Below are 13,041 nucleotides of genomic sequence, written 5' to 3'. Positions count from 1 at the left end.
TTCAAATAAGGTAACATTCCGAGATTTCTGGAAAGAACATGAATTCTCAGGGGACCCTCTCCAACCTGGTAAAAGAGGGAACCATAAAACATGAAGTGTTATTGTTTGGGGATAGAGAATAATGAGGAAAAGACAGGAAGAGTCTTGAAGGAATAGTTGAAAAGATACAGAATGCTACTAAAGCAGGCAGGATTTAACGCGAAATAGATATCCCATCGAATGGGGAACTCGAGGAGAGTTTAAAGAAGGAACTGTTTCCATGAGTGTCAGGGTTAAGGAAAAAGTCAAACAAACTAGGGGCAGTGAAGCTTTCCCCAGTAACAGTGGCAGGGCTCCATTTTCCCCAATCCTCCTGCCCTTCCCCTTGTCGGAGCTGTACCATCAGGGCTGCTGCCAATGGCCTGCTCCATGGTGCCTTCAGGTCCTGCCCTGGGCCCTCCCTGATGCGGGGATGCCAATGCCTATGGGACCCTGCCTGGCCTTCTGACATGTGCAACCTGGAAATGTGGGTGAGTCAGTGGGGTTGCGCTTCTCTTAAAGAATGAGGGGTGGAAGGCGACTGGTGCACATTCCTCGTCTTCCTCCCCAGCAGACTGTCTGAGGTGTATTTCATAAGATTCTGCAGAATATTCTGAGGAATGAAGCACCCATTGACAACGGCAATGGTTAACTCAGTAATTCATCCTTGTTGGCTTTGAGTCTCCCTGGTGTTCACTCTTCCTGTCCCTCATTCTTCTTCTCTAAGCTGAGTTCCAAAATAGATCACCTGCACCCAAGCCTTGGTCTCAGGTTTTTCTTTGGCAGAAGGTGTAAAGGGAGTGTGGAGTTACTGGGGAAAAATGGGAGGGGGAGAGGCTGGGGACAGAGTGGGAGCAAGCCGAAGGTGAAGACAAATTGCTGTCTCCTGGGAAGAATGCAGCCACTGCCAACTCTCCATCCAGCAGGCAACAGGGAGGGGAAGCACACAGTCCAACCCAACTTCCTCCCATTCACTGGGCCCTGCAAAGACATTTCATGGCTGAATCAAACCCCAGAGAGTGAGGAAGGAATTCATTTAGCAGAGGTCAGCCTCCTAGAGCACAGAGCAGGTGGGAAGGATGGAGAAGAGAGTGGGAAACAAACAGAGAAGGCCCAGCATGACTAGGTTTGTTCACATAATCAGTTTTCTCTCCTACTGAGCATGAGTCCTACACAATTGATGCAACATTGACGTAATTCACAAGGTCATCTTTTGAAATGGATAAGTGCTTCAAAGATGGAAGTTACTTTTCCAACTGCACAGGAAGAACTTGTCTGCTACTTAGATTCTTATATTTATTTAAAATTATTGAGCATAATGGTCGTAGTAAGCCTGGCCATCATCTGAGTTAAACAGCCTAGTATATTAGGAAGAAACTGGACTAGAATTCGGAACAACCCTGGTTCAAATCCCAGCTCTGCTACTAACAAGTGATGTGCCGTTAAGCAAGTGCCCTAACCCTTCTGGATCTCAGTTTCTTATCACAAAATGGGTTTAAAGTCTCAGCCATATATCACAAAATTTTTGTGAGGATTCAATAAAATACGATTTTGTAGATGGCAGCTTTAAAAAAAATTACTCATTTGGGTAAGTGCCTCTGTTTTCTTATATTCATAGATATTGATGGATATTATTAATGAATTATACGGAGTTATAAACGTGAGAGGATTTCTCTTAAAGTTATGGTTGGGTGATTGCAGTATTTTGTTATCCCTGTCTTCTTGTGGTCAACCATATAAAACATCCTAGAGTTAATAGTAAGTAAAAATGAACAAGGTGTTTTCCAAGTGCATTCATAATGATCTTTAAACCCAAATTGGTGGAGATGAAGTAATTTATGCTCAGACTTTATGAGACAGTTTGTCTGATTGCTGATAGTGATGAATCACTGAGGGAAAGACCCACATTTCTGTGCTGCTGGAGGCTTTTGCTTAACTCCTGCGTCAGCTGAGCAGCAAACAAACTCACTGGCAAAGTGACCTCTGCCTGGAAACCCAGCATGAAGGGACATCTCATCTTGGGGCTTGCCCTCAGCTGTTTGAAAATGTTTTATGAGACTCTATGACCAGTGTGCATTGACGGAAGGATGGGCTCTTTCTGAGGTGCAATCCATCTTGCATCCAATAATCTGTCTGTAATTTTGTGAAATAGAACATGTTTAGTTATTTTCTTATCCTTTGTGGAAAATCTGCCCAGTGCTTTTGGAGCCATGGTGTCATGTAGAGGAAACGTCTCTCTCCTGCCTTGTAAATCATTTTTCCCCTTATTTTCTTCCTCTTTCCCAAATAGGATTTTTTTAAGGTGAGTGAACATAATGAGAAAAAGAGAACTTAATGAAAAGGAAACCATGGATACTGGTTTCTGATAATACTAGCCTTATTTTTTAAAAAGGAAAACAATGAGGTTGAAGTAAATGGATAATAAAAAATAGGATATATTATCTATATAGTAATGTCTATGCGTTTTCTCTGGATTAGATAGTTGTTAAGCCATGTATGTAATTTGTTGAATATTTTGTGGTTATTGCTCTGTTTATAAAAATGATTGTTGGTTTAAAGTCTCATTCAGAAGAGAAACCCAGGGGACATCGTAATAAATATGTATGAGTCTTAAAATAGTGTTTAAACATTAGAGTTGACAGTTCTTAGCAGGTCTCTGGTGTTACAATCAAGGGTTAAGCCACAACAGAATTAAAAATATGCCTTACACAAGAAATTTTTTCCCAGGGGCGTATATTTTGAATCTGTTTTCAATAAGCAGAGAAGGGAGATGCTGAGAAATGCATTTTCGACTGGGAGAAGTGAAGGAAACACATGGAAGGAGACAAGAGATGAATCAAATATTTTCTTTAAAAAAAGAAATCACAAAAAAAACCTCATTACTAATTTGAGATTGGTCACTATGAGTACCATTGCTTTTGAGACTCTGCCAGTAGAAATTTTTCTAAACTAGTTTCTTAAGTGACAAAAATTATATATATTTATCATGTGCAACATGTTGTTTTGAAATATGCATACATTGTGGAATGGCTAAATTGAGCTAATTAACATGCATTACCTCACGTGTGTGTGTGTGTGCGCGCGCGCGTGTGTGTGGTGAGAACACTTAGAATCTACTCTCCTAATTTTCAATAACACAACCTATTGTTACTGACTATAGTCATCATGTTGCACAATAGGTCTCTTGAACATTTCTCCTATCTAACTGAAATTTTGAATCCCCTGACCAACATCTCTTTGTAAAAATTCAATAGGGATTTTTGGTCAGAGGTCCTTGGGAAATCGACCAGGCTCCTCCCTGTCCCACATTTCTCTTGTATAGTAAGTGCTGCCTGCCATAGAATTCTTGAAGCCCTTCTTCCTCCTAGAATTGGAAAGATATTCTGGAAGGAGAGGCAGGGTCTAAGGAAGAACTTGATCTTGCTCAAGATGGTTCAGAGTGGGAACCTGAGTTATATCTTATTCTCAGTGCCTCCCTTGCCTCATCCCTGTCCTAGCCCTGAGAGGTAACTAGTGTTATTGGAGAGCTCTGAGATTTAGGCAAGACAGCGATTCGATTTGGACATCTCCCAACCTCATGCGTGGCTGGGAGCCCACACTGGCTCAGGTGCAGCAGCAACTCCAGTAAAGAGAAAGTACTAGTTCTATGCCTCAACCTCAACTGTGCAAAGTGACAGTTTACCCCTACGACTAACATGCACTTAAAACACCCAAAATGCACCTGCAACTGATTAGATCTTCCAGAGTTAGCCCAGGCTGATCCACCTGCCTGCTCAAGCAGCTGAGAATTTGTTTTCAGAACTGTGTGGTTTGACTGTCTCTCAAGAGGCTTACAGATGGCTGGCTTGGTTTTCACATAGATTTTCTGTTGTCCGTTCTCTGTCATTTTTACCATCTATCCCCACTCTCCAGGTCCTGAGACCCACCCTTCTGTTCTATTTGGTGATCAGGCAATGACTGCTGACCTTTTGTTCCTGTGATCAGAATGCCCAGATACTAGATCACAGCTGGGCTGTGTCTTCTCCATCAGAGGAGAATGAGATTGTTCTTGTAAAAAATTTAGAACCTAGGTGTCTTGACTGCTTGGATTTGGCATATTTAGATAAGGCTGTTTGCCATCCTTCCCAGGCACAGCTCCTTCCTCTCCACTCCCCAAAGCACCTCAATTATTTACTGCTTTCTCTGGCCATATCCACAGTGCAGCGTTTACACATTTTGTCCTCATGAGACTATGGGCTCCATGAGTCCTGGAACAGTATCTTATTAGGCATTGGCCTCTGCAGCACATAATCCAGTGCCTGGGACTTCAGAAGGAATTCGTAACTGAATGAATGCATGAATATCGAATGTGTAACTATCAAAGGAAATTCACAGGAACTTTTGCTTCTCATTGGACTGGAAAGTATTCTTCTTGGTGCTCAAGCGTCTCTTTTGCTGGCCATTGAAACTGCATTAGGAAGACACCGTGATAACTGAGGCATGGCCAGAAGAACAGATCCAGAGAAGAGACATTGCCATGAGTCAAACCAAGGTACTTGTGTAGACAACGAAGGGTAACACCAGAGTTAGTAATAAGGTAGGCTAGACAGACTACCTTATTACAAAAGCATAAAATGAAGAAATAATTGTAGTTGAGAGCCTGTTGCTTTAGAATATAAGTGAAAATGTTGGAAAATAGTATTTATGTTGGATAAGATCCTTAGATTATTATCCCAAATATATTGTCAAACTTTTATGACTCAATATAGCGTATCCATGGGGTGGACCAGGAGTATCATGATGTGGTAGAAAGATTCTTACCTCAATATGTACCTCCACCACTATCTTATGGGTGGTTTTTGAATGAAGTATTTAGGTGCTTAATTTTTGTTATAGAAAACAAATAGAATAGGTGAAATGGTGCCTAAGATCTTTCCAGTCTCTAAAATATAATGATTTTTATACTTTTAAGTAGTTTCAAAAAACACGCAATCTTCCAGAGTGTTATTTTCTTAAAAAAAAGCTCCAAATGTACTTCTTTCCATTAATATAATTTAAATATTTAAATAAAATGTGTTGTATGTTTGATGATTTATTATAAAATATTTATACATATATATATATATATATTTTTTTTTTTTTTTTGAGAAGGAGTCTCATTCTGTTGCCTAGGCTGGAGTGCAGTGGTGCGATCTCAGCTCACTACAACCTCTGACTCCTGGGTTCAAGTGATTCTCCTGCCTCAGCTTCCTGAGTAGTTGGGATTGCAGGCATGTGCCAGTACACCCAGCAAATTTTTTTGTGTTTTTAATAGAGATGTCGTTTCACCATGTTGGTCATAACTCCCCACCTTAAATGATCTCCCGCCTCAGCCTTTCAAAGTGCTGAGATTACAGGTGCAAGCCACTGCGCCAGGCCAAAAGATTAATATTAATTAGAAATTCATTAGATACTCTGTATCACAATGATGTTCTTATCACAATTTGCTGAACAACAGTTTGTTAGGGCTGATAGGAGGGGGCTACTTCTCTCTCGAGCTGTGAAAGCCCCAGAAGCCTTTATTTACAACCCTGCAGGGAAACGTGATAAGCATATCACAAGGAGGAAGTAGGGAAGAGAGCTGGAGGGGAAAGCAGTCATTCATATTTGATTTCTTCCACATAATTGTTCCTCTACCATGACCTATAGAGCCAGGAGGAAGAGTGGAGAAGACAGAGATGAGTTACAAATGTATTGTGAACAAATTGAAACGCATGGTTCCCTGTCCTGTCTCCCGTTATTACCCCAGTGTTCCCAATTGTGCAACAACGTGACCTTACATCAGACACAGAAAAAAGAGGGAGTTTGGCAATAACTTGAGAAAAGCTTCTGATGAAAACGTAATTCCTTTTGCTTTACAAAAACATATAAATTATGTACAAAAATTATTTATGGTCTAACTTGAGCATTCAGTTCCATTGATACACAGTATATGCTACCAACGTCTGTTAAAAAATAAGGTTTCGCTGGCTTTCTAAGCATGTTTAATAATGAGGAAGATGGTAAAGCTTGGCTTTTCCCTATAAGAATGCTGAAACAGGTTCTGGTAAAAAAAAAAAAAAAAAAAAAAAAAAAAAAAAAAACCAACACAAACCAAACAACTTCCTCTTTCCTCTGTGTTTCTCCTCTTCCACAGCTTTGGATTCTTCCAGAATACTTGTTACCTCAGATTAGGGTGGGTTGCCTTTGAGATAGCCCCACATGGGGGAAACTAAGCTTTTGATGGTTTTACATAGCAGGCCCTGTGCTAGCTGTTTGCATCCATGATCTCATGATTGCCATGCAAACATTTATATGCGGTGAAGTCTCCTTGATTGGAGCCATACTCTTATCTTCTCATCTATCTCTGCCTAATTATAATTAGTGTCATGGGAATTTTGCAACTGATTCAGAATTTTTTTCAGAGGGAACCTGGGCTATGCATATACTCTTTGTGGATAAATTCTCCCTGAAATCCCAGAAAGTCCAAAATTGAACTGCCTGGTATATGGTTGCCTTGGCATATGAAGTGTGAACAAACTGGTTTTATCTGGTGTGTTGTTCAGAGTGTCAGTGAGGGTGTATAGTAGGTGGCAGATGTAGGAAGAAGGCAATTTGACAAATGATAGCTATAAAATTAAACAAGGAAGGAACATCACTAAATTTGTGTTCAAGTTACTTCTGCCATTTGAGGGGCCCTAGGTTGGAAGTGACAACAAACTGATAGGGTCAAAGAAACTTCTAAGTTCAGAAGTGTTGGCTGGGCGTGGTGGCTCAAACCTGTCATCCCAGCACTTTGGGAGGACGAGGCGGGTGGATCATCAGGTCAGGAGATCAAGACCATCCTGGCTAAAACAGTGAAACCCCGTCTCTACTAAAAATACAAAAATATTACCCAGGTGTGGTGGCGGGCGCCTGTAGTCCCAGCTGCTCGGGAGGCTGAGGCGGGAGAATGGTGTGATCCCGGGAGGGAGAGTTTGCAGAGAGCCGAGATTGAGCCACTGCACTCCAGTCTGGGTGACAGAGCGAGACTCGGTCTCAAAAAAAAAAAATGTGTCAAGGTTGACTAGAGTTCTTTCTGAGTAAAAAAAGCTTTACCACACCATCAGCATTGACTTAAAGTGGAAAAGAGACAGAATTGGACAAGTGCCCAGAGAAAAATGGATTTTGTACATACTTTACAAGCTAAATACACCATTCTTTGCAAAACCCCTCCTTTGAGAAAAATCACACATGCTCCTCCATCTCCCTGATTTGATTTATTTGTATTGTCTAACCATTCCTTCCTTCCTTCCTTCCTTCCTTCCTTCCTTCCTTCCTTCCTTCCTTCCTTCCTTCCTTTCTTTCTTTCTTTCTTTCTTTCTTTCTTTCTTTCTTTCTTTCTTTCTTTCTTTCTTTCTTTCTTTCTCTTTCTTTCTTTCCTTCCTTCTTTCTCTTCTCTCTCTCTCTTTCTTTCTTTCTTTCTTTCTTTCTTTCTTTCTTTCTTTCTTTCTTTCTTTCTTTCTTTCTTTCTTTCTTTTCTTTCCTTCCTTCCTTCCTTCCTTCCTTCCTTCCTTCCTTCCTTCCTTCCTTCCTTCCTTCCTTCCTTCCTTCCTTCCTTCCTTTTTGACTGAGTCTCACTCTGTCACCCAGGCTGGCGTGCAGTGGTGTGATCTTGGCTCACTGCAACCTCCACCTCCCGGGTTCAAGCAATTCTCCTGCCTCAGCCTCCAGAGTAGCTGGGACTGCAGGCTAGCGCCACCATGCCAGGCTAATTTTTGTATTTTTAGTAGAGACGGGGTTTCACCATCTTGACCAGGCTGGTCTCGGAACTCCTGACCTCGGGTGATCTGCCCGCCTTGACCTCCCAAAGTGCTGGGATTACAGGTGTGAACCACCGTGCCTGGCCTTGACTAACAATTTCATGATGCATGTTGTTTCTTATTACAATGTGTTCCCTGTCCCTTTATTTCTCTTGCAGAGTCCAATATGAAGAATTGAAAAGAAATGTGATATCTCAACTTCTCTTTAAGACTGAACCCTAATGCTGTTTTTGTTTGTTTGTTTGTTTTTTGTTTTATTGTTTTTTAAGCCATGAAAACAAAAAGTACCAAAGCTGTGCCAGGTTCTTTTTCATTTATGTGTGTGTGTGTGTGTGTGTGTGAAATAATAATGAGTGACTTCATCTGAGCTTCCAGATTCACTGGTTCTGACAGATATTTGTACAGCTCTTTCACAAGCTCTCTCCTGACTAGCCGAGGTAGGGCATCCAATCTACAGTTGTGGAAAAACAACATTAGCTGAAATAGACATAACACCCACATTTTTTTATTAGCGTTGTTGCTTTCACTAAATGCTTGTTTAGCTCTTAGTTATCTTTCAAAACCTGCTCAGGCATTGCCTTCTCAAGGAGCTTTCTTTAGCCACACTTTTTACTCCCTCTCCTCCCCTAATGCTTCATTTTTCTTGTACTATTTCTAGACTTTGCATATTTCTTTTTTTTTTTTTTTTTGAGATGGAGTCTCGCTCTGTCGCCCAGACTGGAGTGCAGTGGCCGGATCTCAGCTCACTGCAAGCTCCGCCTCCCGGGTTTACGCCATTCTCCTGCCTCAGCCTCCCGAGTAGCTGGGACTACAGGCGCCCGCCACCTCGCCCGGCTAGTTTTTTGTATTTTTAGTAGAGACGGGGTTTCACCGTATTAGCCAGGATAGTCTCGATCTCCTGACCTCGTGATCCACCCGTCTTGGCCTCCCAAAGTGCTGGGATTACAGGCTTGAGCCACCGCGCCCGGCGACTTTGCATATTTCTACATTGAAACCGTCCTCCGCATTCTGTCTATGTGTCTACCTCTCCTACTAGTATGTGAATATCTAGAGAGAATAGATGTGATTTTGCTGGTAGCCCTCCACCTAACAATGAATGGCAAAGAGTAGGAGCCAAATAAGTGGACTTTTGCTTGACCTGACTGCAGTCATTTTTACAGAGTGCACTGGCAGCTCCAGAAGCATACTGTCCCCTTGGTGCAGGATATCTGCCATTGATGTTTTATTTATTTTCTGACTCAGAAAGTTTCTTCAAGGCCAGTTCCGATCTATTGTGAAATATCCTTTTTGTGAGCCACTTCCCATTCCATCCCTTAACACAGATATACGCATGGCCCAGGCAGAGTGTTTCTTTGTGCGTTCTAGGCAGTGATGGGAAATGAAAATACTACACTGCGTGAATTCTAAAACCAAATTTTTTTTTTCTACTGCTTCTTGAATTGAAATTAGGGAGTATTTCACAATCAATGACATCTTACAATTATGATTAGCAGTGTTTTTTTTCGTTTCGAACAGTACCTGAAATAATATGTCTTATCATTGATGGTATCTTAAGTACTTATAAAAGAAGTCTTACTGCTCACCAGCCCAGTCCTGCCAGGTTATATGAAAATTTGAGATATGTTCCAAGTGCTACATTAAAAATAAACCAAAACGGAAACAGACTTTGTAGAATAGAGTGAAAGGGTGAGCCTTGAAGGATCAGAGGGCAAGCTTCACATGCTATTCATTGTTCTGTCCCTGGTATCTGATCTACTATGCACATGGCACATATTTGTCACTTAAAACACAAAAATAATTGCTAACAGTCTTTGAGTCCTTACTATGCAGAGGTCACGGTGTTTTAAGTATTTTTCATATGTGAGCTCATTTAATTCTCAGGACAACTCTTTGAGTGGGTTCCATTATGATTCCATTTTTCAGATGCATAAAGTCCAGCTGAGGATATATAGGTGACTTGCTCTGAGTCCTATAGGTAGTAGGTAAGTGGCAGAGCTGTGTTGGACCCCAGGGCCATTTGACTTTAAAGACAATGTTCCTATGTTCTGTGCAGCACTTTCTCCCTAATGAATGTTTATTTTAAAAAAGTGCTATTTCTACTGATTTTGATGGCTATTTGCTTGGGTCCCCCACCCCCAGTTTCCATTGGTCATTAAATGCTTATCTGAGATTAATATTTAGATAAATATTGCTAATTTCTAATAAGTAGTTCATTGGAAAATATTTTCTTTATTTAATGTTCATAGGCAAAATCCTATCAAAAATAAAACTCCTAGCCAGGCACAGTGGCCCATGCCTGTAATCCCAGCACTTTGGGAGGCCAAAACGGGAGGAGTGCTTGACCCCAAGAGTTCAAGACCAGCCTGGGAAACATAGCGAGACTCTGTCTCTACAAAAAAATAAAAAATTAGCCAGGTTTGGTTGCACACAACTGTAGTCCCAGCTACTTGGGAGGCTGAGGCAGGAGGAGTGCTTAAGCCTATGAGGTTGAGGTTGCAATGAGCCCTGACCATACCATTGCACTCCAACTTAGGTGTCAGAGCGAGATGCTGTCTCAAAACAAAACAGAAAAACCAACTCTCAAAAAAGCCATTTGTGATTCTGATAGTATTGTATTTCACAGAAGAGATATTGTTGAGATAAAATTTTTTATAAGTAAGAAAAAATGCAATCCTGTTTTGGAGAATTGTCACACTTGAGTTCCCTGTGAGAAAATAAATGAAGTTCAGTGGACTTTATTAACCTCCTCTGTTGGGGCTGAGATGTGCTTTTCTTCCCAACACTAAGAATCTCAGGCATAATCTTAAGAAGTCACTGATGAAATTGCACTTCAGATACAAAAGATTCTGTTAGACCGCTCACTTTTTTCTCTTTTCATTCATTGCAGAGAGTCAGAACTAGAGGTGGTGGAGTGAACACCATACCAGGCAATGGAAGAGGTACTGGCCTAGACCAAGCTTGAGCTTGCACCACTGTCACCTGGAGGGCTTGTTCCAACATGGATGGCTGGACCCACCCCCAGAGTTTCGGATTTATTAGGTCTGTGCTGGGCCCTGAGAATGTTTATTTAAAACAAATTCCTGGATGCTACTGGTTCAGTTGCTACACTCAGACCCGCTGGCCTTGAGCTTGGAAGACATGGGTTTTATTCCTGGATTCCACAGTTTACTAGCCATCACTTAGAGAATTTAAATTACTTACCTAAGTCTTGGTTTCTTATTTGCAAACTACCTATTCTACCCATTTTATAAGACTTTTTTAAGGATGAAATAAAAGAATACATATGCAAATTATTTAAAAATCTGTCACTGTTGTTATTGCTAGTATTATTGTGAAAGAAGCTGTAGATTTATGTCATCCCCAGACAAGAGTTGACAGAACGTTTGAGTTGCACAAGGCCTGCTGGAGCACTTCAGAGAATTCCAAATGAATCTTGATTGCATCGTGGAATGTACAGCGCTGGGGCCCTGGGGACCATCATGGAACATGAGTGAAGACAAGATAGGTTCTATTGTCCTCCAAACCTGCAGATGTGTGTTCAAATCCTGACTCCACGGGGCTTGACTCTGTATCTCATCTGGAAAAATGGGAATAAAAGTGCCTATCTTACTGGTCTATTGTGAGGACTATTTGAGATAATGTATTTATAGAACTAGCACAGTGCATCGCACATAGTGGGCACTCACTAAATATTAGCTCTTAGTATAGTTATGAAAACTAAACCCAATGGGGAACAAATGCAAGACCATCTTGGTAATACAACTGTATGTATTATGAGGTAGCCAGCTCTTTGAGCCCAAAAGACCATATTTCAGGGCCAGGCACGGTTGCTTACACCTGTAATCCCAGCACTTTGGGAGGCTGAGCTGGGTGGATGACTTGCGGCCAGGAGTTCGAGACTAGCCTGGCCAACATGGCAAAACCCCCATCTTTAGTAAAAACGCAAAAATTAGCTGGGTATGGTGGCACATACTTGTGGTCCCAGCTACTCAGGAGGCTGAGGCATGATAATTGCTGGAGGTGGAGGTTGTAGTAAGCTGAGATTGTGCCACTGCACTCCAGCCTGGGTGACAGAGCAAGAAAAAAAAAAAAAAAAGACCATATTCCTATGCTGCTGCTCTGAGAGAGCAGTTGGACTCACTGACCTCCCACGTTGCTTCCAAATGAGATTCTAATGTCAGCGCAAAGCAAATGCATCTAGTCAGTTGACAGCAACTAGGGCTGTTTTTCCCAGTCTTCCCTTATGACTGACAGCTACACCATTCATTTCTTTGTTACGACCTACCTTGTAATTATTAAGCAACACTTTCTGGAATTCCCTAGCAGGCAGAGCACTAACAATAGAAAAATTGAAATTAAATGGAGATCAGTCCACAGAGCTCTTCATTTTCCCTTGGATTATGTGACAGTGGAATCAAGCCTAAACTAGACAATGCGTGACAACACAATGAGCTCTGCACTAACAAACTCTGGATAAGCTTTGGCAGTCTACTTTGGGTGGGTGGAAGTTCCAGGCTTGCAAAACCCTGCAGATAATAGAAGCAACAACTGGAGCACAATTGCTGACCCAGTTGCTAAACCTGATGCCATGTCATGGGGCTGGAATGCAGCTCAGTTCCATGCTGGACAGACTTTTCTCTTACACTTCATGCTGATCAGAAGTTATTCACCCAGGCTGCATGTCTTCTTCCACACTACATGAACTAACACTTTGCTCATTCAACTTGACAGCACAAGTGATACAGATGGGCAGGGTGTCCTCAAACATGCATGCCTGTTCCTGTGATAGCAAGTGATTGACTCAGCAAAAATGGAAGAGAATTTGCTAAACTTTGATCTTTCTCTTCTTCACTCGGTTTATGCAGGCTCGGTGGGTCCAGGACAGGTAAGGAAATGTGAGAGTGAGGCATCTCAATGTTATCTGATAGAACCAGTTGCCTCTCTTGACATTCCTTGCTAGCAAATATGAAAAATGCAGAATATGCCTAATATGTCATTTTCCCCTAAGAAAGGGGAAGTGAGATCCCATTATTATTAATTTTTCCAATGGAAATGCTCACTATGATTGCAGGATAATGCATCATCCATTTTGTAGACAATTCATTTTTTCTGATTTGATGTAAACTTTTGACTTTTCTGTCCTTTTCTGCCCAGTTACTTCTAATTCTGAGGACTTTTTTCTCACATTCTTTCATGATTTCAGTCTCTGCAGCACTGACATCCT

General features: G+C 41.4%; 1 long non-coding RNA gene across 1 annotated transcript; it reads left to right on the top strand.

Annotated features, from left to right (window-relative positions):
- Nucleotides 1–1,277: 1,277 nt before the first annotated feature.
- On the top strand, nt 1,278–11,110 carry LOC112623577. The gene is made up of 2 exons (XR_003119169.1): nt 1,278–1,606; nt 10,705–11,110. It is a non-coding gene; the product is annotated as an uncharacterized LOC112623577 (long non-coding RNA).
- The last annotated feature ends 1,931 nt before the right edge of the window (nt 11,111–13,041 follow it).

Source organism: Theropithecus gelada, chromosome 4 (genome assembly GCF_003255815.1).
Source record: "Theropithecus gelada isolate Dixy chromosome 4, Tgel_1.0, whole genome shotgun sequence".
Taxonomy (NCBI): domain Eukaryota; kingdom Metazoa; phylum Chordata; class Mammalia; order Primates; family Cercopithecidae; genus Theropithecus; species Theropithecus gelada.
The sequence above is the reverse complement of the archived record's forward strand: the minus strand, read 5'-3'. Positions and strand labels throughout refer to the sequence as shown.